Source organism: Paramormyrops kingsleyae, chromosome 7, assembly GCF_048594095.1.
Source record: "Paramormyrops kingsleyae isolate MSU_618 chromosome 7, PKINGS_0.4, whole genome shotgun sequence".
Classification (NCBI taxonomy): domain Eukaryota; kingdom Metazoa; phylum Chordata; class Actinopteri; order Osteoglossiformes; family Mormyridae; genus Paramormyrops; species Paramormyrops kingsleyae.
Window position 1 is genome coordinate 9,761,213 of NC_132803.1, and position 23,421 is coordinate 9,784,633.

The following is a 23,421-nucleotide window of genomic DNA, read 5'->3' on the forward strand; positions in this document are numbered from 1 at the left end:
CCCATGCCTCGTGCTCTGGGAAAGGCTGCAGGCCATCCACGACCGGTTGGAGGCGGTTGGAAGGCGTTTTTTTGTCAGCATTTCGGAATCGGGATTCAGTAGCAGTGCAGTGCTGCGACTACCCACAGAGCCCCAAAGGCAGGGCTTGACAGTCAGAGAAAACGACTTCAGAGAGCAGCCGTAACGTCCGTGACTGAAGCTGGAGTCCGCCGCTGGAGCAGCGGCGCGTGAAGGATCTTTTCCGGCGTTGGTGAAAAAACAAGCGACAGCCTCGGGACTAAGGGAGGAAGCAAAATGACTTCGGTGCGGGAAATAAAGACACTGCGGAGCTCCCGCGCAGAATTAAAAACCTGTCCCGTGCCACAGGAGCACTGCATGGAGATCCCCGCTGTGAAGTAAACAGGAGCGAGGCAGCCTCTGCTTAGGGGAGACTCAGGCATCCTGGCATTCAGATTTGCACATCCCACCTACATCACTGAACGCCCTCATTGTCCGGTACCCGGCTTCCCTGCAATCTGATATTTTCTCTATTAATTTAGCAGCAAGAGTAACTGAGATGGGAGACGTGGTTTTTGAGAGGCTGGAGATGCATGTATTCTGCGTCCGCAGAAGGAAAGCCTTAGTTTGTTCACTACTCCAGATGCTGCAAAAAAAAAAAGAAAATGAAATGAGAGAACAGCAGCACAGCCAATAAGCATATAAAGTACACAAATCCACCATAGGTACAGATATAAAAAATAAGTCAAGCCGAGAACTTTGAACGAACATCAAACGCCAAAACAAAACAGCACACATAAAACCCAAACCGTCACCTATACCATCTGTACATATCTGCTTGTAAGGTACAGGGTCACCATGACATTGGAGCCCATCCCAGGGACCTCAGGTCAGGAGGTAGTAGACACCCCCCCCCCCCCCATCTCATTAACCTTTCCTGGAATCCATTAAGTCTTCAGGCTCGTCCACCTGTTTGTTAAACCCAAAAACCGAAGTACACATCCCATCCGCTGGAGATGTGCCGTCTTAAGGTGGTTTGCACTTTGTAGCTGGGCTGCTAATGCTGTCGAGCTGTTATTGCTGCCCCATCCCTCACGTGGGTCCATTCCCACCGAAGACGGATTCGCGACGAGGAAGGAACACGAGCTTCGTATGAACAGAAAGATATCTGGGTGACACCCAAAGCTCAGGCGAAGCCGACGGGAGAGATAAGTGAACTACAGCATTCTCGGCACAAACATGCAGGGCGCCTCCACGCCGTAAACCTGTCCCGGCAGCGGGAGAGAGAGACGGAATGATGATTAAAGGGATAGATGAAACCCTCTGGGGGCAGAGGTGGGGGGGCTTTGCTGATGGAGCTGGCACCTGGATCCTTATCGCTGGCCCTGCTTGCCATCGGCCCCCGTAGCCGGCGTCAGGAGCCGAGGCCGATAGCGTTCCCTGGAGATTGGGGCTAGATAACGGGCAGAGAGGCCCGGATGGCAAGGTGGGAATCAGAGACACAGGGCCACACAGAGGTTCTGCACGATCAATGTCTGTCGGGTCCTGCTGGTGTCAGACAGGGGGGCGGGAATCTTCCAGGATGAAAATAAAGGTCTTTTTCAAAAAGATCTCCCTCCTGCTGCTCTGGTGACACGGAAAGTGTTCGGTGTGGTGCTCACAATCAGGGCTGCAGCAGGTGCATTGGTGAAGGCTGCAGCCTTGAAGGCTGTGAGCTCATATCCCGAGAATGCCCCCTCAGCGGCATAATCAATCCACTTAACGTGACTCCCTTCTGTGAGTGAAGCATAACTGAAATGTGCTGGTGAGTGATATTTGTAATGAGCTGAGACCTTCGGCCACTGGACTGTTCCCTGTGGTCACAACAATTCCCTCACAGAGATTTCTGAGCAGGTAGCTGTTCTTTCATACACACGTATCTCTGCATTATTGACCTTGTGTTATATGTTGAATCCCTCTGTGTAAAACCCAAAGTGCTGGACAGTATCCCTGCCTTGTCACTTTAGCAGAGTGTTTGCCTCTCACCGGCTACATATACATAGGTTTGTCTGAGGTGGCTGAGGCTGTTTTTAGAAAGGAAATACACAATGGCTCAGTGGGTACAGCAGAGGCCTCTCACCTATGAGCTTGTGGGTTTGATTCCCACCACTAGGTGTCTGTCTGTCTGTCTATTTTGCTGATTCTCCTGCGCAGGTTTACAGTTATATGAATTGGCTTCGCTAAACTGCCCATAGTGTGTGATTGTGAGCTTGTGAGCCCCATACTTGGCTTAGCCTGCCTTGTACTGTCAGGTTTCTGCTACAGGCTTCACCCTGTAATGGATAAGCAATACGGCGGATGTACGGAAATGTTCCGGTCTTATTACTTGACGGATATTACGACAGGAACATGTTTCTTCAGCATCTGCCCAAAACTGAGAACAAGCCAGCAGTAGGTACCATATCCAGCCTCCGATGGTAACGCTTCATGCTGACAGTTCCGATATTTATTTTTTAAGCAACAAAGCTGGAAACATCAACGGGCCGAAATACTGTACGGTACTTCTGGTGTTCAAAACACCAGGCAGCTGCGAACAGACACCAAGCAGAAACACAACAGAAGTCAGACACACTTATGGGTGCGTTGTTATAAAACGGCACACTATATTGTAATCACATTAATTCATGGTCAGATGTGTGGCCATTCATTCATATGAGATAATATATGAACATGCAAAGATAAATATGAATATATAACTGTATCATATGTGTATGTTTATATACAGTTCTGTATTTTAATTAATAATGACCAATAATTAATGGAATTTTTGGAATGAACAGGCATGGCGCCGATTCCCACGCTGTCTCTTTAAATACTGTAGGCAGCGGTGTAGGCAAACGTGTAGCTCACCGTGCGCCAATTTCCCCCGTCTCCGCGGTCACGGCGCTCCGTGCCGAACGCGGGGCTCTGTGACAGGCGGTGCGAGCGCGGACGGGAGGGATCGCCCTGCGCCGCGGCCAGCTACATCACCGCTGACAGCTGCATTTGACCCGCCTCGGATAGTGGGCGCACCAGATCCTCTGCGTACTAAGATCGCAGCCGCCAGCCCTCCTGAAATGATTTCGCCTACTGTGGCTTTTTGATGGACGCGCTTGGCCCATGCTGATGTAGCCTGCGGGGTTTCTGCAGTATCCCGTTGGTCCACGGAGCCGGACCGGGAAGAAAGTACCGAGTGGAAATATTCGGCTGGATCGCGCCTCGGCGACGGGGATCGCAAAGTCTTAACGCCAGTCTGTGGCAGCAACGTGATGCGGACAATTAATAGTGATGCGTCTCGTTCGCAAACCACGAGTAAATTGCACTAGCCGTGTTTGATGGCTGCCGCTGACATTAGTTAAAATTCCCTAGATTGGAGGAGCTGATGTTTAACAGATACGGTCCGTCCTGGAGGAACCCCCCCACTCTTGCGAAAGGTAGGAGTTCGGCAATCACCACTCATCGCGCATTATTGAGTGCTGCGATAAAGCGTGATGTCCCGTGTCGGGAAGAAGATCCAGCAGCCGCTAAGAAAGTGTCGATCCCGCATACTAGCCTTTGGGAAACGATTGGATCGGAGCCATAACGTGTTACGTGTTACGATCATGTGAAATAAAAATGATAAGTGAGCAGCTGTATGACTGAGACAGCCCACCAAAGCGGCGGTGGCATCTTTATTGAACGGCTTGAATTTAAATACGTCATGCATTAATCGATTATATGATAACCGATAATCGATAACTGAGAATTGCTTTGCAATGCAATGTGACAAAAGGTGCCAATCTTCTGGTAACTCCTGAGAAGAGGTGACAGCATTCAAATGACCGAACGATTCATACGTGCTTGTATAACATTTATGCAAATATGCCTTTTTAGGCAACTTTGTCAGGTGCAAATGCGATGCGAAGTGCATATATTATGAATGTAATTGATCATCCCAAATTTTGAGCAGTTGTGATTATTTTGTACAGTCCCATGCATTTGAGCACACACATTGCGCTAGGCCTATTTGTATATATTTACTAACACTGACATTTGAATCGGCAAATTGTAGATATTGTAGATAAAAGCGCTCTGTAGTTTAAATTGGCGAATTTGCCCGCATTATTTTTTAGCTTTAACAAACTGGAAATGTATAGCAATGTCCGAGTTACACCTTTGCTGCCAGTTGGGTTGCATAACTTTGTTTCATTTGAGGCATGAACTATTTGTTTTCACCCTAAGACGTAGCATTAAACCTGCAGTATTTAAGTCGTAATTAACACACGCCTAATAGAAAGCAGGCATATATATATATGCATATATATATATGTGTGTGTGTGTGTGTGTGTGTATATATATATATAGTCTTTAAAACGTGCGCACAATTAATGAGACAACTTAGAAGATTTTAATGAGCATGCTTTCAATTACGCTAAATTTCTTACATTTCAAAGCTATGATAAGGGTAATATAATAACATTATAATAACGTGAAATATCTGCAGATAATTTTGTCGGGATCTTATTCCTGGGTCTCGTATTTTCTGGAATCATATGTTAATACATTCAGTTCTGTGATTCCAGTGCTGCAGGCCACATTGCTACGTTTCTAGAAGAATCTCAAAATGTCAGAATATCAATCTAATCAGCACTTCCTCTTAATGTCAATGGGCTTTTATCGGAAATGGCACTCCTCCACAACACCATAATCTAACATAATTTGTATTTTTTAAAACTGCTTAAAGTTAAAGTCTGAACTTTTAATTCATCTTGTGTTTTGCTCTGTTTGGTTTTTCATACTGTGACCATTTGGTTTTCCGAATTTCCATACTGTGAATGAGTTGTGTCTCATGCAAACCCTGAGCGCACGGCATGTTTCTGATGGGCGGTTCATTCCAAAGGAATATGTAGGTAGATTATCTGAGATGGCCATGTGACCTTTTTCTGAGCCCGATCCTCCACAAAACTCCCCATAACAGGGTCCCCTTTGTTCTCATCTGCAGAATAATGTGTAACTGAAAACAAACCCCCCCCCCACCCCCTGACCCAGCGGAGTGCTGTTGTGATTTCCATGCCCGCTCAGTGCCCCTTTAATGGAAGCAATCTTGTAAATTAGTCTCCGGCAGGCAGGCCAAGGAAAGGTGTTCTGGGAGATGAAACCCCCAAGTAACCCAGCTTTGAATTCAGGAAGGGGGGGGGGGGTGTGTTCTTTACAGCCAGGGGTGTCACCCAACATGGCACTCGGATGTGGAGAGGATAGCATGTGTAGCTTAAAGATATAATGCCTCCCAATGGACGGAGGGGCACCCGTGCTTTGCAGAATGTCACCCCGTGCAACACCGTCGTGGCATGTTTTCAGAATGTCAGTCTGGCAAGAAGCTGCACGATCAGCCCAGAGAGCTGAAACTGGCCTGCAGGCTCACTCTAATCTACAGTTACCCAGAATTCCCGGAGACGGGAACATGCTGGGACTTCGAGTGCATGCACACAGGTCGATTTTGCATATTCCTCAAATTCCCCAATTTCCCCCACACCCTTTGAAAAAAAGAAGTGAAATCAAACTGTAAAACAACATAACACACTGTCTAGCACCCATTGCACATGCCACCAGTATCCTGAACTGGCTAGGGCTGGGTCACATGATCGCCCAGTGACGGCATGCAAAGGGAATAATGCGGTCAGTCGCAGGTTAATGTTTGCTTCATTGAATCACGGAGGGGGGAGCTGAGGACAGGCGGCTCGCACTAACTGTCACTGGCTTTGATGAATCGCACCATTACACCGCCGATGACTGTCGTGTGTGATATTCCCCCCCCCCCCCCCCATAATGCAGGGGCTGATTCTCCTTTCAAGAACTGGGAGGGAGGCACTCCTAGGTGACTATGTATTTCAAAACCTCAGTGCTGGCCCATAATCTGCATTATCAGTCATGTGGGGGTAAAATGTATCTGTTTGACCCAGCACAGATAAAGGCAGACCTCTGAACAGACTCAGGACCATGGGGCACGAGGAAACACGAAACATTTTTTGACTAAATCAGTGCTCTGCAGATGCCCCCCCCCCAAGTGTTTCCTGGGTAACTGATCTCAGATCTTTGGTGATTGGTGTCCCAAGTCTGATTCAGCTTTCTGGTTGCTTGGGATGCTTGCCCTGATAGGTAACCCACCACCCCCCTCCCCCCATTAAGACATTTGTGAATATTAAGCTGACCAAGGACCAGATGTGGTTTCCCAAGAAACATACAGGGTTTACAGAGAATTCTGGAATCCCAGACCGTTGACCTTTTAATTTGCCTGTCAGAAGACCTGGATTTATATCTAGATTGGAACCAGCCTTGTATTGACCCCATACCAGGAAAGGCACATTCTTGTCATGGTTCTTATGGTACATTTGAAGCACACAGGTCGGCTGCTTAATTTAACCTAACATTTGGCCCCATTTTGTAAATTGGGAATGAGTCCAATGTTTCAGGATCCAGCGTTTCCCTCCCTCTGAGCTGTCAGTGCAGCACATGGCCCTTGGAATTACTTTGCCGATTTTCTGCAAGTCATTACGCTAAGAGTGTTATGTGGGGGGTGCCCTTTTCATAGACTCCGAGTCTGAACACTTCTGAGGTATGATGGGGGGTAATGGACGACAGGGAAATCTGGTCCAACAGGCTGATTGAATTTTGCTTTCTGTGGAGCAGCCATGAGGGAACCTGCAGGTAATTTTGACAATTTTCTTCACATAAGGAGCAGGACTGTCATGACAACAAGCCCACTGAAGGCCTTCACTGTGAGGTGAAGATGAACATCCACATAGACGGGGAGCATATGTTTAATCAGTTCTATTCTTCCAGTTGGTGGCTCACCACCAACTCGTTGACTAAGAGGGGCTCAAACACAATAGAACAATATTTTCCTGTACAGGCTCGTTGGTAGTAGACTATGTGTGTGGAAGCTGCTTGTTGGCATGGTGTTAGTCAGGGGCCTGTTGGCTGGCAGAGTGCTGGTCAGCGGCCTGCTGGTGGGCAAGGTGTTGGTCAGTGGCCAATTAGTTTTCAGCATTTTGGTCAGTGGTATGTTGATTGGCAAAGTAATGTTCAGTGACCTGTTAGCTGAAAAAGTGTTAGACAGTGGCCTGTTAGCTGGCAGGGTGTTGGTCAGTGGCCTGTTACTTGTAAGGGTGTTGGTCAGTTGCCTGTTATTTATAAGGGTGTTAGTGGCCTGTTACTTGTAAGGGTGTTAGTCAGTGGCCTGTTACTTGTAAGGGTGTTAGTCAGTGGCCTGTTATTTATAAGGGTGTTAGTCAGTGGCCTGTTACTTGTAAGGGTGTTGGTCAGTGGCCTGTTACTTGTAAGGGTGTTGGTCAGTGGCCTGTTACTTGTAAGGGTGTTGGTCAGTGGCCTGTTACTTGTAAGGGTGTTGGTCAGTGGCCTGTTACTTGTAAGGGTGTTGGTCAGTGGCCTGTTACTTGTAAGGGTGTTGGTCAGTGGCCTGTTACTTGTAAGGGTGTTGGTCAGTGGCCTGCTGGTTGGTCAGCTTGATACTGAAAATGCAAAAAACGGCTTCTACATAACACCTGCCATTTTGTTCAGATCCACTCAGATCTGATGTTGTTCGACTTGTCTGTTACCCATCAGAAGCTGTTTAAATTAGCCAGTGTGTGCGGTTTGCCTACTTCCAAGAATTAATGACTGTGACATTTGCGTACGATGGTACATTTCCATATTTGATATCCTAGGAAGGCTCTGCCCAGCAAACCAAATGCCAGTGATGCTTGTTTTTGTGAGGTTAGCCATAGATAACTATAAGCTCTATACCCTTACAGTAGCCCTTACATTTTTGGTGCCACAATGGTTAGTACTGTCGCCACACACTGCAGTCGTGTGTGTGGAGTTTGCATGTTCTCCTTGTGTGTGTGTGTGTGTGTGTGTGTGTGTGTGTGTGCATATTTATGCTGGATCCTCCTGTTTCCTCCCACAGTCCAAAAACATGCAACTTAACTGAACTGGAGTGCCCGAAATTGACTGCATACAGACACCCCACCTCTCCCAGAAGTTCTGGGAGTCTCCCGCAAATTGACAGCAGCTCCCTGACACCTGCAAATGATGCGCAATGTCTTGGAAATCTGTCGTTCCACTATTCAGCAGTGCTAAAATTAGCTAGCAAGAAGTCTTACTGCTACAACCGTGCCCCAAATTTTGCTTGCCCACCCACACCCATATATATATACGGTATTGTTGTAGTACCAGCCAAGCACTGGCCAGCACCCCTGCCCTCCAAGATGTCTCTCATCTGCCTCCCTGAAATCAATATCTCTAAGGTGGGATGTCTGTGTGTATGTGAGTGTGAGTGTGAGTGTGAGTGTGCACCCTGCAATTTGCTTGCGCCCCATCCGAGGTTAGTTCCTGCCTTGCGCCAATTGCAATATATAATGTATAAATTTTATATATGTATATATATAGTTTATACAGGATTACTCAATTCATCATCAAATTTATCAGTAGATTACTTGATTATGAATATAATAGTTGGAATAGTTATCTGTTATTTATGACAGTCCTCTTGCACTGGACTCAAGGAAAACTACCAAGCGAAGACCTTAAACAGAATCAAATCGAAGTGTGATTAAAAACAGTATAATAGTGGCCAGCTCCTTTCATGCTTTCATTTTTGAGGACCAGGAGTTGTGGTCGAAGTGAAGCACTTGGTGGGTCATTTACCAAAGAATATGAGTAACTGGATTGGATGTGAAAATAGCTATTTCACCTCCAGGAGACATACAGTCCTTTCATCCTCCACCCTGGGTTGATCCTGGGGTTTAGTATTTGCAATAGGTGCGCATGAGCAACTTTGTCGTCTCTTAATTTGCTTTTCCTGCATGCTGCCACTGGATGTTTGAATGTGTGAAGATCACAGGCTTCATCTGCTCCATGCAGGTATTAGAAGAGCCAAAAGCCAAGCCTTGAATTGCCTCGTGTAGACGAGTCAAAGATCAAAGCATCCGGGTAGCCTGTAACTATCAACAGTTATTTTCAACAGCTACCCAAGAACTTGCTTGGTACATTGGCTAATATTGCAGAAGGGAAACCTTAACCTCAAAAAAAGCAACTGATAATTCTGCCGATTTATATAGCGGGATATTTTATTTGGGCAAACCCAGCTAAGCATCTTTCTCAGAGGTAAAACAGCTGGGATCTTTTGGGAACTTTCCAGCATTTCCTTCAGTGATGGGTGATGTTATTACCTGCTGTGCAATGTGCCGCAAAGCTAGACAGCAGCATCCTCGTGGCTGGTAGCGGAAAACGGTGGCTGCAAGTGTGAAGGTGGTTCCCGTCCACAGTGGTGGTGAAGCCAGAGTCACCAGGGAGCACTTGGGTGCTAATGCACCATGAGCAACATGATGCTAATCGGCTGTGTGAACTCACCTTGCTTATATAACCATTGTGAAGCAGGTGCATCATGCCATGTAGCTGCAGTTTGTGGGAGAACCATTGGCTCTGGATAAGAAATGGTGTTGATTGCCTAAGTGAGGATTAAGCATTTTGTTTTAACGAACCTGTAATGTCTTCAGCCTGCCGTGCAGAAGGATGCATACCCTCTCTATGTTCCCCGAAGGTGGTTTCCGGAAAGCATCTCCTGTACGAAACTTTAGAGGCTTGCTAAGAAAAGTAGGGCCTGGTGTTTTGCCACACAGGCAGCTAGAGCAGCAAGACACAGGACCTTGGCTTGGCCGTTTGCCGTGCTGAAGCTAGCAGAAGGTGTGGGATAGGATTCTCGCTTCACCCCTGTAATCAGGATTAGCTTCAGGGGCAAGCTGACTCTGAGGAGGAATTCTGTTTATCTTAAAAGGGCTTCTGACACTGTCTTTAGGGTACTGAAGGAGAAAAAAAAACACTTTCTGCAGTATGTTTTGGAGATACAGCACATGGGTCCTCCTACAAATTCAAAGGGCTTCTGTGTAAAAAAGCAGCATATGTTATCAAAGCGTTTTGGAACCTATTTAAGATTCCACAGCACATTGCTTTAATGTGCTGCTCTAGTTCCACACCCTTTGCATTTGAATGTTTCTCATAATGCTTCTTTAAATTTCTTTGAATTTTTCAATGTCAAAATGAAATTAGAGGCCAGTCGACTCTAATCCGTTCTATGAGACTGTCACTAGTGGCAATGCATCCGCATGCTAGACTTCAGCTGTCTTAAAATAGCACTATGCAGTCATGTCTCGTTAATGTTGAAGGACCAAGCTTCCAATGCGTAGGACGTTATCAGATTAATGCGTAGGACGTTATCAGGTTCTTACGTCAGGGCAAATGTCATTGCGGCCACATTGTGTAATCTGAGTAGCCTGTGTATTTGCAGTAACCATACATTATACGCATGTATTTGGTGACTTAACCAGTTGTGTACCATATCTGGCTAATCGATACCTCGCTGACTTATTTAACTAATTAAATAATTAATGAAATGAGCTGGTGGTGACATTTGACATATATGTGGAAGGGCTGTGGTGCCCGTGAGGAGGGGTTTGGGACCCAAAGCGATGTTCCTCTAGACATACATCAAAATATCAGTAACTATTTTAGAGAACAGAAGTAGTTCTGTTAGCTAGTTTGTGTTACTGTTAATTTGCATTTGTTCCAATATTAAACTGTGTTTTTTTTCTAAGAAAATATACACTTATTCCCCAAATAAATAGCTTTAAGCACTTTCTTGGACTGTTTAGAGTACTTCCACGCTGTACTATACATTCGCCAAGTGGTTCAGCCTTAGACTGAGCAGGCTGAACAATAGTACACGATGAATGAGAACGGGGTATTTTTATCATTGTGGGCTTCTTTAATGGGACATAGTATCTAATTATTGTGTAACGCATTCATCAATGCATTCTCTTACATAGCCATGCCATACGTATGCTATATAAACTGAAATCAGAGACTTGTTGCAGGTGGAACTCCCAAATAATAAAACCCAAACAGAAGCATCATCTATAGCCAATTTCTGGTCAAAAAGGAAAAGCATCTTGTTATATATACACACAGACAAACGTACCACATGTTTTTTTCTTGCAGCCTAAATACATACTTTATATACAACCATGTCTCAGCAGTGCAATTAAATCACTGCAAAACACTAGCCATGGAAAACACAGAGAATATTTTATTACAGTTGTCCGCCAGATCCTGCAGTTTCACGGATCAGCAGAGGAGGGGGTGCCTGTAAGGGAGGCTTTCGTGTAAAACTAAGCGCAGAGCAACAGAATTACGAAACTGGCATAATATCTTTCACTTTGTGAAGGATGTGCAATCAGTCCGAGTATGCTGGCTGTCTCGGGACGTGACAGTTAATCTATACTGTCTGCAGTGTTGGAGAAGTTACTCACAAAAGTAATCCATCACAAACAGCTCAGGTCCATGAAGTTCAAATCCAGACCAAGGATTTGTTTCAACCGACCAGATGAGTACTCTGTGACTGTGACTCTGTATATTCAACTGGTAGGTTGAAACAAAACCTTGGTCTGGATTTGTACTTTCTGGACCTGAACTGTGTGTAATACATTACTTTTGTGAGTAACTTCCCCTTCACTGCAGACTGTCACTGGCCAATTTGCATGCATGCTGCTTCTTAGGAAGGTACCTTGGTGTCTGATGGGAGGAAAATGGAGCCAACTGTAGCTCAGAATAAAAAGTGTCTGGGGTTGCCCCATCCCTGAAAGGCCGGCCACCTCAGCTGCACTGGGTGGGTCCAATGGCGACACTGATGGCTCTTAGCCAGGGGGACCAGCTTTTACTGCTGCCAGTCCCCCCACTATCCCCCGAACAGGCACCCTCTTTAGATTGAGCGGAAACAAGAGCTATGTCTGCACTTCATATTTTATTCATTCGGTGAGCTCCCAGTACATCCCTGTCTCAGGCTTTCAATTTGGTGCAGTCACAACAGCTGTCAGGTAGAATTATTTACACATATGTCTGTATGTGTGAGCATGTGCACACATCAGAAACCTCAAACATACCTGCCAAATATCATGGAGGTTCCTCTCGTTCCACCAAATCAGCTCTGACCCATTGAGGCATGGGCGCCACAAGACCTCTGAAGGTCTCCTGTGGTATCTGGCACCAAGATGTTAGCAGCAGATACTTTAAGTCCTGTAAGCTGCAAGGTGGGGCCTCTGTGGATTGAACCTGGTGCCATTTCTTCCGCAGCCATCGGCACCATGTAACAGAAAACGTGACTCATCAGACCAAGCAACCTTCTTCCTTTGCTCCACGGTTCAGTTCTTAAACTCATGTGCCCATTGTAAGGGCTTTAATCGATGGCCGAGAGTCGGCATAGGCACTATGCACTGTGTGTTCTGACATCATAGCCAACATAACCTTTTTCAGCAATTCGTGATAAAGTAGCTCACCTGCTGTTTGGGAGATGCACTGATCCAGTCGTCTAGCCATCACAATTTGGCCCTTGTCAAATTCACTTAGATTCTTACGCTTGCCCATTTTTCCTGCTTCCAACACATCAACTTCAGCAACTTACTATTCACATCCCTAATATATACTGGCAGACGGCATTGAAACAAGATGGTTGATACTGTCCACTTCACCTGTCAGTGGTTTCAATGTTATGGCTGATCAGTGTATATATGCTAACAACAACATCTCAGCCCCTTTCTGAGTTTCCTCAAGAATGACTTTGTTCTCTGTAGCCCCTTCTCCTTTCATCATGTTGTGGAAATTTTTAGATTTTTTTTTTGGTGTTGGGGGAGGGGGGAGGTCCACGAACTTTAGCTGATCAGACATTCTCAGTGACACCAGGGGGCTCCGGGGGATGAACCGCCATGCACGTTTCACCGTCATCGAAAAAGAAAACTTACCCAAGTCTCCATTCCTGATGCTGTCGCAGAGCTTGAGGAAGACACTTGCTTTCATTATTTGCTCTGCTCTTAGGCTGGCTGCTTAATAAGACTCGGGGAATAACTGCAGTCTGTCTAGATTCCATAATGAATCTTTTTTTACAATGTGTTAAAAGTATAAGTCAAACTCAGCCTCAATCCACACTGAAATCCTCAGAAGGTATGTAGGAGTTTCAAATGCTAATCAGCATCAGGAGGCTGACATAGTACGTGAGGGTGCAGGAACAACTGACCTGCAGCTGCAACATTCACGGTGACACTTGTTCATTACCATATTTTCTGGAATAGTGGGTATACATGTGATTATGCGCTGGCTGGGTGGTTCGGTGGGAAGCACTGCAGGCTCACGCTTTAGGGTTCCGAGTTAGAGCCCTGCCCTTGACTCTTCATGTGTGCATTTTGCGTGCTCTATCCAGGTCCACCAGGATTTCCCCTTAAAGCAAAAAAAAAAACAAAAAACGAGAACTTAAGGTGACCTGGAAAACGAGAACTTAAGGTGGCCTGGCTTCTCCGAATCACCTGCAGGGCACGATTGTGCTTCCTCCACTTCCTGGGCTGGGCTCCAGGCTCACGCTGGATAAGCAGTTATGAAAAAAAATGGATGGATAGATGGAGGGGTATGCAGACTTATCTCTTAATATTTTAGGAAAATAAATCCTCTTAAAATCCTTTAGGTTATGCGTAACTTGGCAAAGCCTCGTCCTGTTGGATTTTACCTTAGGAGCAGCTGGTGTTGGTGACAAGGGCGGGCATTGTTCAGGCCTTAGTGCTCAAGACCGCAGACAGTCGTTGGGAGTGAGGGGCACTTCGCACACTTCTGACAAGGCAGTTGTGTTCTCAGATAACTAAGATCAGGCCATTTTACTTTACTGTTGCAAGAATGAAAATATAAGACTTTGGGGCAGGATGGTCGAAGAGGGGCTTTATCTGGATTTTGGGGGGATATAAAAATGGTGGGAAGAGAAATAAACATGAAGGACAGTTATTTCAGCTTTAGAAATGGGGAATAACATGCAGGCAAAACAGAGGGGGCCTGTAGCTGGGACAGGCAGCCGCGTGTGTGGTCCGCTCCGTCTGAAAAGAGAAGGTGACAGGTGAATGAAAGGCCGTGTCACCTGGCTCCCTCGCACCATATGATGCGCATACCTTCCCCCCAAGTAATGCAGCATTAGCACATGGAGGAAGATGAGTAACTCATGGAAAACCGTCCTCGCCAAACTGCTCACTGACAACGCACTCCGTCTACACCAGGACACGGTGAATCCAGGTGGGGACGCCTCACGGAGAACGCAGATTATAGCTCAATCTCTCCATTTACTCTGCATTTTAATGGAGTCCCCTAGAGCCCCCTGCAGCTGCCAGAAGGGGGGGGGGGTCTCTCACCTCGCATATGGCTGCTCTTTGGGGGAAAACAGGTGACAAAGGATCTCGCGCTGTCTCTCGACCCTGCATCCCATCCCTCTGCACCTCTCTGTTCTTCATCCCACAAAGTACCGCTGACAGGCGTTTCAAGTTGCTTGCGTGCGGGAACCCAGGCGAGCAATATGAGCATGGTGTCTTCAATAATTCATTTACTCATCACATTTTCTGGGGCTGAGAGCTCAGTCTTAAACGAGGTAAGACGGCACAGGTGAAGTAAATGGACGGGCCCATCATCTGTCTGCACCTGGACCCGGGGCATACGACCCCCCTCCGTCTTTAAAAAAACATTTTCAAGACCCCCTACATTCCTTCTCTAGGCTTTTGTTTTATTCCCACCTTGGAAAGAAAACTGAAGAAGTAGGTTAAGCCTCCAGCAACGTGGAACGGACTGTCTGTACCTACAGAAGCCGGCGAAACTGGGTTACACGACTCAGAAACAACCGCGTGGGTCTGTTGACTGAAAGGAAATTGACAGGCTGAGAAAGAAAAAGAGCCAATTTCATCATATCCCAGAGAAAGTGAACAGAGGCCGCTCCCCAGCGGGTGTTGTGGCACACCTGGGTTTGCAGAATGCTGGATGTGTGGCCTTTTGTGAGACCTGCGTGAGAGACAGGAAACCATTTCAGCACCCAGCTGGGTGGAAAGATGAGGCGACTGAAAGTGCAGAACAAACATGGACTCAACCCAGTGCTACTGATTATTGCGAGTGGCGGCAACTTAGGAAAGTAACCTTGGGGTGTCTTAGGCGTGTATGACTCCGTCCGTGGAACAGGGTACAGAACGTTACTCTCTCCATGACAATAGTGACCAGCAGGGAAGATTCAGGCCTTCACAGGCCCCTTCTGCCAGGCGCCTGGTGTTCTGCCAGAACAGGGTACACTACATGTAAGGCCCCAAGTCTCCCACTACTTGCAGAACAATACAGAGATACATCCAGAAGATCCCAGGATCACAATGGTTAGGCTTGAGGTATGTTCAAGTGAGCAAAGTCCAGGAGGTCAGAAAGCAACATCACACAGAAAGTGTGGAATAACGGTTAAGTAGCCAGTCTGAGAAAACTCTTGAGCCAAGTGTAAGTAGATGCTAGATGTAGTAAACTGCTTTGTTTCACCTCACAGGCCTTGATCTTATGCCTTATGCAGAGTATTTGCTTCTGTCTACTGTTGCTCTTTAATACTGAGAACTTCACCTATTCCTCCCCTGGGCTGACGTTACCTTGGAAACGCCTCCTTGTGCCACATTAGCACATATTGATATTGGCAGAGAAGCTTAGCAAATGTGCTAAAACAATGCAAATATATCATTATATATTTCATTATCATTTATAGTTCCATTTTCATACTCAGTTTTACTGGCAACTGTAAATTTGGCATGTATTTCATTTCGTCTGAAATCTTATGACACTGCTAGCTAATTAGTATATTAATATGTACTTCTTGCTTACTGTCGTTTTGGGACTGTGTTTGAAACCAAGTGGCATTTGTCCTCCTGATTTTTTGATCGATCTGTGAGGTCATTCTAACCTCCTGGGTGCACGCAATCTGTATCTCCACAACTGCCTCGCTGTCAGAGATTGGGGGGGGGGGGGGATGGGGGACGGACGTCTGCTCCATGCAGGATCTTAGTGCTAACACATAATCCCTTCTTCTTTCAGCACTCCGGCTCTGAAACCCAGGGGATTTATGGAGGAGTTCTTGGCAGAAATAGGAAATTATATTTCATTGGCAGCCGACCGCTGGAGCTGAAAGCCAGGATGAACAACATATTGATTTTGCACAGAGCACTAGGTAGTGTCCTGGTTAAAGACCTGCATTGTGGAACTCTCTATTGGTACCCTGTAATTATATACGTATCGTAGGTAGTTAACCCAAAGGGCTTCAGTAATATTAAGTTGCAGAATAGAGCTTGATGCTGCTTACTGTGAGGCTTGGTGAACAGCAGTACATTGTTCTTTCCTGACGGTTTGGGTTTGAACCCGACTCTCTGTCTGTAGTTTGCAGGTTTACACCTTATCGCATGTGCTTCATTTTGAAAGCATCCAGTTGGGCGATACGTCTCTATACAGCTTCCCAGGATCGGCGTACTGGTAGCCAGTACTGGTAAAAGGGTTAGAAATGGGTGGGTTAGGTGCCGCGACTTCTTTCAGTCCAAGGTGTTTCGTGAGAAACAATTTCATGAAACTGAGAAAGACACACTTTACTGGGTTACCAGGGGACATCACTGTGACAAACTCTGACCAATGTTTTGATCAAAATGCAATTTTTCCACAGATATGATGTTTAAAAACAACCTGCATAGTAGTGGTGGGCGATTATTTCTAGACTTCAAAGCTCCGGTTTTATTTAAAGTTCCCTCACCTTTACGCAAAATGAAATCTAATTTTAATAAATAAATCATATAAAAATGAACCTTTTGTCGTACAGCGTAAGAAAATGCGGGCAGTACGGTTTTTTGCAGGGTTTTTTCTCTGACTGCCTCACTGTTCGTTCAATGGGACGGGTTTGACATGACGTTTTGCTGGTCGTCCCCCGTCCCATAATGAAAAAAAAAAATGCTGTGTCCTGTTTTTAACTAATATTGGAAGTGATTTGTTGAAAGTGGAAACCCAAATTGCTGATGTTTGTGACTGTAGACAATTGCATTCTGTTCGTTGTATTGGATGGCAATGCTTGGCGTAGTGTAATAAGTTCGCATTATTTCCATTTTCAGTTGGCACGAGCTTTCAGCTGTTTACAACACAGCACCAGTCTGTTGCATGTCGGATATTAAACTGCAAAATGTACCACCACGCCATGCAATGATGCCTTTTTACCTTGTTTTGCTGTGTTCCATTTACCTCATAAGTCAGAGTTTGGAATGACTTCACACCCCAATTAACTTCATTCTATTAGAACAAGTCAGAAAGCTATTTAGCAATGCCGACTCTAGCCAGGTTCATTGTTAGCCATTGTTAACAGTACCAGTTCATGACAATGCATTATGCAGTGTTTTGCGCATACAAACACCGTAGCAACAAGTACACAGATAGCGGCTGCACAGTACTGTGTCTACGACCGATTTAATGTGACATAAATAAGACACAAGTGCTAATAAACAGTATATGAGTACAGCTTTCACTTGTGTTGATGAAGAGCGCAGCCAACTTGAATTCTGAGGTTGGGGTTCCGAGTCGGAATGCTGACTTCAGTGAGCATTCCAGTTGAAATTTCCGACCCTCCCGTTGGAATGCACCATTTATCAACAATATATCTTTTTTAATAAGATATTGCGGCTGCTGAGTCATCGTTCACTTCACCGATGCTTGAGCTTTCTTTTGAGGGCTCACTTATCTCTTCCACGATATTACGATATAACAGTAGCATGTGGCGCACGCCGCTAACTCAATTAACCCTGCTCTGTGTTTGTTGGGCACAGAGCGTCCCTACTGAAAAGACTGCCATGTGATTGGTTGGTATTGTGTTCGATTCTGAGAGGTGATAGGCTGATATGTGCTGTCAAGCAATATTCCTTATCAACAGTTTATGAAACTTTCTCATTTTCATATTGGTTAAATTTTGCATGATGATAAATCGATATATCATTTATATGGTCCAGTCCTACTAGAAAAATTTTTCTCAGTGAAAACATTTTGCCATGGACATAGATGAGTCTTGGCGTGGGCATGTTTGTCCATGTATGGAGAAACTGATGATCCCTGCCAATTACATTAAAAATAACAGTACTTTGAAAAATGGTAAGAAAGTGCAACTTTAAAAGTGTAAAAAAATAGATGAAAATAATAACTGCTGATAAAAGTGATTAGATGAGTCTTGCTTCCCCAGTGTTTCTAAAGTTGGCTGCTGCAAAAGATAATATTCTCACATCCAAATGGTGTATTAGTTGAAATAAGCTGACTCTTGACTCGCCGTCTTGCAAGGGGCTACAATATGAACCACCATGTTAAAACCAGAACGGGATCAGAATTTAATTAGTGTGAAGCTTTAGCAGCAAATGGCATCAGACTCAGATACATTTCTCTTTTTAGAATGTCAACAGTTTGCACAGAGGACGTGTGATAAGATTCAAGGGCTGTCATGCCAAGCAAAGTGAGTTTTCAGAACCCCAGTTGTACTCATCATGCAATGGGAGCGTTGTTCTCTTTGTCCAATGGGAGCGTTGTTCTCTTTGTCCAATGGGAGCGTTGTTCTCTTTGTCCAATGGGAGCGTTCTTCTCTTTGTCTAGTGGGAGCATTGTTGCCTTTGTCCAATGGGAACATTGTCCTTTTTGGTCAATGGCAGCAGTCTTCTGATGATGTAAACAACTGACATTGAGGGATGACAGCAGTTCAGTACAGGCTGAATGAACAACCAAACCCTATTTTTAAACTGCCTTTTATTTTGTATATGGCAAAGGGGGAACATGAATTCATTACAAATTGATAGCGTGTGGAATTGTGTATTTGACCATGAATCAAAGACTGGGAAAATACACAGTGACATAACCTATGTTCCGTAATGATTTTAGTGTTGATGCTAATAAGGATTTAAGCAGAACAGCATGAGATATGAAAAGCTCCTCATTTAGGGTTCATTAATACATATGTGTAATAAACTTGACTGCCTCTGCTTTGGGCAGTTAAATTGCAAATTTCACCCGGTTAAGCCCATATATCAGCATATTTGAGTTTGGTTTAACTTGTTAGTCTTGATACCCTTGACATATTTCTTACATAATATGGGAAATCCATCCATCAGGTTTCCATAGTGACTTACCTACCCAGGAAGCACAGGCTATAGTGGCTTATGTAGCACAGGGTCGCGGTGAGCACAGGCCATGAGGCAAAACTGAAAAATATGCCATCCGCAGAAATGAAATGCACAGTCACTACCCTACAAATGAATCTATCCACTTGGCCATCCTGATGTGGGAAATATAGAGAGTAGGTGAAATGAACTCTTTCAAGTGATTGTGCACCTTAATACATTAGTGAAGTCCTGTCGATACTTAGAAATATGTTAGAAATGCAGTGAGAGGCAGGGAGCAGGTGGCCGTCATTCAGAGACTCGCGTCTCCTCCTTTGAACTGATCCGATCCTTTCAAAATGGCCACCTGTAACCTTTCTGCTTTGCCTTGTAATGAAAAGGAGTCTCTCCCTCTGTCTTCTTCTTGGCTGTGTTTATCCGAGCGGTGTTAGGCAGGCTACCAAACGCCGAAACTGACTGCTGGAGACTTTAATTGGTTTTCTCTTTAAACGAGGGAGCCTTTGAGATGCTTTTCACAGCTAATATCGAGTGGGTGAGGAACAAAGAGGGGTGGCGGAGTCAGGCTTTATTTCGAAAGGGAAGCGATGGCAGATCCCTTGTAAGCACGGGGTTTTAGGACTGTGTGCTGGAGACAGGAGAATCCATCAGACTTTCTATCCCAGGCTTGTTTTGATTTATATTTTATATCCCTGCCTCATGCCCTAAAAACACTGGGATGTTGCCGATAACCTTAATGGAATCTGAAATGCCCTGTAATATTTTTATGAAATATTTTAAACAGTAAGAAGGTTAATCTGCCTCACAGATTACGGAAGGGTTTAATTTTGTAATCTCACATTTCTGGGATTGTGCAATTCAATATTTCCAATGAATTTTGAACTTGGCTGTCAGTGATTGGACGACAATGGGCCATCAGACTTTGGCCTTCAGATTCCTGGGAGATACAGGAGACTGCCCGCATGTGTTCTTCCCATTCTATACAGTTTTTGTCGTTCATTTCAACCAGTTTTTTTTTCCGAGATCGATCCAGGAAGATGACCCCTGAACTCACTGTAGGTCTGTCTCATGCATGCCCATCCATCACCATGCTGATCTGTGTTAGAGAGCTTGGCAGCACTCCAGGGATACTTTATGTCACGGATTCGGGAGGTTCTGGCACGAAGGCGGAGCACGGTGCAGGCAGGAACAGAATATGACCGACCTTCTGGCAGCTCACAGGAACACGGGGGTTTATTAAGCAAAACTGAACACACCAAGAACACTACAAAGTAAATAGACCGCAAAGGGTCAAAACAAAAAGGGGAAAGACAAAGACTAATTTCAAAAGGTTGGGGCAACAAGGAGCAACAAGGGCAGGCAGGCAGGCAAATAACAAAACATTCAACATCAATGACTCCAGGGGGGTATTCCATGAAAGTAGCTAAAAAAAGGCAGACTTTCCCAAAAAAGTCAGACTCAACCTACCTCCATCTCTAAACTTAGCCTCACGTCGTTCCACGAATGCAGTTCAGTGTTAATCAATCAAGGTTCATTCAAGACAGACTTGCATAGTCTCACTTAGTGCGCACACCCGCGATATTTAAGAAGCCCAAATGAATGGATGAACGATAGATCGACCAAATGAGTCGGAAAGCCCGTAAGAGAGATCGGTGTTTCTTTCTGCTGCAGAATAAATGCTGCTGATGGAGCTGTATGAAAAATACAAAGCTGTAATCGTTAAAAAAGGCAATACTGTGGTCATAAACACAGCTAGGGAGTTGGCTTGGCAATGAATTGCAGACAGACTAAATGCATGTTACGTAAATGTTACAAGCGCTTAGTACGGTGGCATGGTAGTACAGTGGTTTATGCTGTCGCCTTATAATGCGAAAATTGCTGGTTCGATCCCCATAGCCAACGGGAAACCGTCTGGGTTGATTTCACCTGTCTTTATTACTGTATAATGTTATTTAATCTCCGTAAAATACTTTAAATCACATCCATGTGAAATGTTCTGCACAAATAACTGTACAGTATGTTGTCTTTGCTATTTTAGTAGTAAACAGTGACTAAAACAAAGTAGACGGTGACTAAAAATATAAAGATACAGTATCTTCCTGTTCATATTATTTTAACGGATTTTTTTTTCCAATTACAGTTATTGCATTTCATGTTTCACCTTTGTAATATGCGTACACTTTCATTTTACTGTAAAATACCATTACAGACCTGGCACAACAGTCCGTTACATCCAGAGTTGCTGTATGCCCAGAACACAACTACAGGACACCATTTACTCATGCCACACCTCAGCAGACACACTTGTGGTATAGATTATTATATTGTACATGTAGTAATCCAACTTTACCTGACCAGAGATGCGTTAATAATCCCGACTACGTACGTATCTGCGCTGGATATCACCGGCACGCCACACGCCTTGTAGGCGGAGCCTGTATGTCCGTTATAGCCGAACAAAACTACAGCTAAAAGCGGCCCTGCATGGGGACCAAATTGTTTGTCCATCATAAGCGAAATTCCGTTATATGCCAGTCCGCTATATCCTATGCTTTTTCTGCATGTACTTAAAGGCGCGCGGCTGGGACCTCGTCCGTTATAGACGATATTTCGTTATAAGCGAGTCCACTATAACGGGATTTTACTGTAATTATTTTGGAATTAATTGGAATGCTAAGACGTGATTTTATAGGCTTTATTATATTGATTATGTAGCAATCTCAGCTCTGTTCTCCATATTATGGAAGTATCACGCAGAGCTTTACTTCAGAAAAGATGGTTTTTATTCTCTGCTTTCTCGTCTTGACACGTTGATGGAACGGAACTCTCACTTAAGTAAGACTGACTAAGTCAGACTTTCCCTTAAGCCTGCTTCATGGAATACCCCCCAGGAGGAACAGAACAGGATCAGAAACTTAAATACAAAAGGTTAACAAAGTTACTACAGGACAGGTGAAAACAATTAACCAGTCAGGGAGGGTGCAGGAAAACGAGCAATCAGGGTAGACACACACAAGGACAGGCAACAGGTGAAACTAATAATCAACTCAGGGAACTAGGGAATCAAACAGGTTCCGGGCTCGTGTTTGTTTTAGGAGTAACGCCCTGCCAGTGGGGCTGGAGGCAGTGGTGGGCGGGATTTTGGGGCAGAAGTGGCCAGCGACTGTTACATGACACCTTTCATGTACATCTGAAACTGCAGTAATATCTGTCACAGATACGACATGCCTTGACTTTCTGCGCCGAATGTTATTTGCTGCTCCACCGGACAGCACATACTTCATGCTTTGTGCATTTCACAGCATCATGATGTAATTTCTTTGAGGTGAGCTTTTAATCCAGGGAATATGGTATCATGCTTAACAAGGGTTCTGCTGATAGGATTTGACAACATTTCACTGGAAACTAAAAAAAAACTGATAGTGAGTTTTCTCATTGTTATAACAACTATTTTTAGAATCACAGTGATTTATGAACTTTTCATAAGCAACAGGGGAGTAATAAGTAAATATTTGACACAATATCATGCCTAAACAAATGTGACCAACATCTTTAGCAAATATTTATGAAGAAACCAGTGTACAATGTTATTTATTTCATACAGCTCATCAACACTGATATTTTGATGGGATTTTATGGGAGAAGCTTTCGGCTTGTTTCTCATGTCCACAAATGCACTGGTCCTGTATCTGGAGTTGTTTTGCACTCGCGTCCAGAATACACAAAAAAGCCCAACTCACTGTGCAGGGAGACCAATCAGACAGCAAGCAGATTTTCCCAGGGGCCAATCGGCTCGATGGTCGCCAGCCAGGTCAACCTGCCAAGGAATTAGGATGCGACACAGTAATTAATCGTCCCTGGCACCGGACCATCTGCGGAGCTTGCAGAAACCACACAGTTCTCTAATTAAACCGGCTGGAGTGAGGGCACAAATCCTGCCGCATGGAACATGGCCTCCAGTGGCAGGTGTAGGGAGGAGCGCCCCTCCCTCACCGGCAGGGGCTCACAGATTATCCCGGGGGGGCCCGAGAGATAGGGAGGGCTTTCTGGGGCTAAGCATCGCCATCTGCAACAGCTTCTTTACCAGAGGATAAATGGAGGGGGGGCCAGACCTACGGGCCCCAGAGGGAGCGGACGCCGCTGTGGAACAGTGTGGAGCTCCAATCGGATGTGCTTGGGCTACAGTTTGTCAGTCACCCCCCCCCCCTCCCCGAAATGACACCCCTTACACTTTTGATGATCCACAGCGACATTTTGGAGCTGTTGGAGAAGATACTGAAAATAGAGATGCATAAACTCTTCCAGATTATCTGGGCAGGACAATAGCTTGGCAAAAACTGTCCTTCATTAAGAATAGAGCCAGGAGTCTACAATC

The 23,421-nt window shown here is 45.0% G+C and overlaps 1 protein-coding gene across 1 annotated transcript in view; it reads left to right on the top strand.

Moving 5' to 3' along the window:
• Positions 1–2,903: 2,903 nt before the first annotated feature.
• LOC111842136 (sialate:O-sulfotransferase 2-like) overlaps positions 2,904–23,421 on the top strand; it is a 47,205-nt gene continuing 26,687 nt past the window's right edge. Inside the window, exon 1 of the mRNA XM_023808458.2 lies at positions 2,904–3,449. The gene's annotated coding sequence lies outside the window, so the exon portion shown is untranslated. The remainder of the gene's footprint in view (positions 3,450–23,421) is intronic.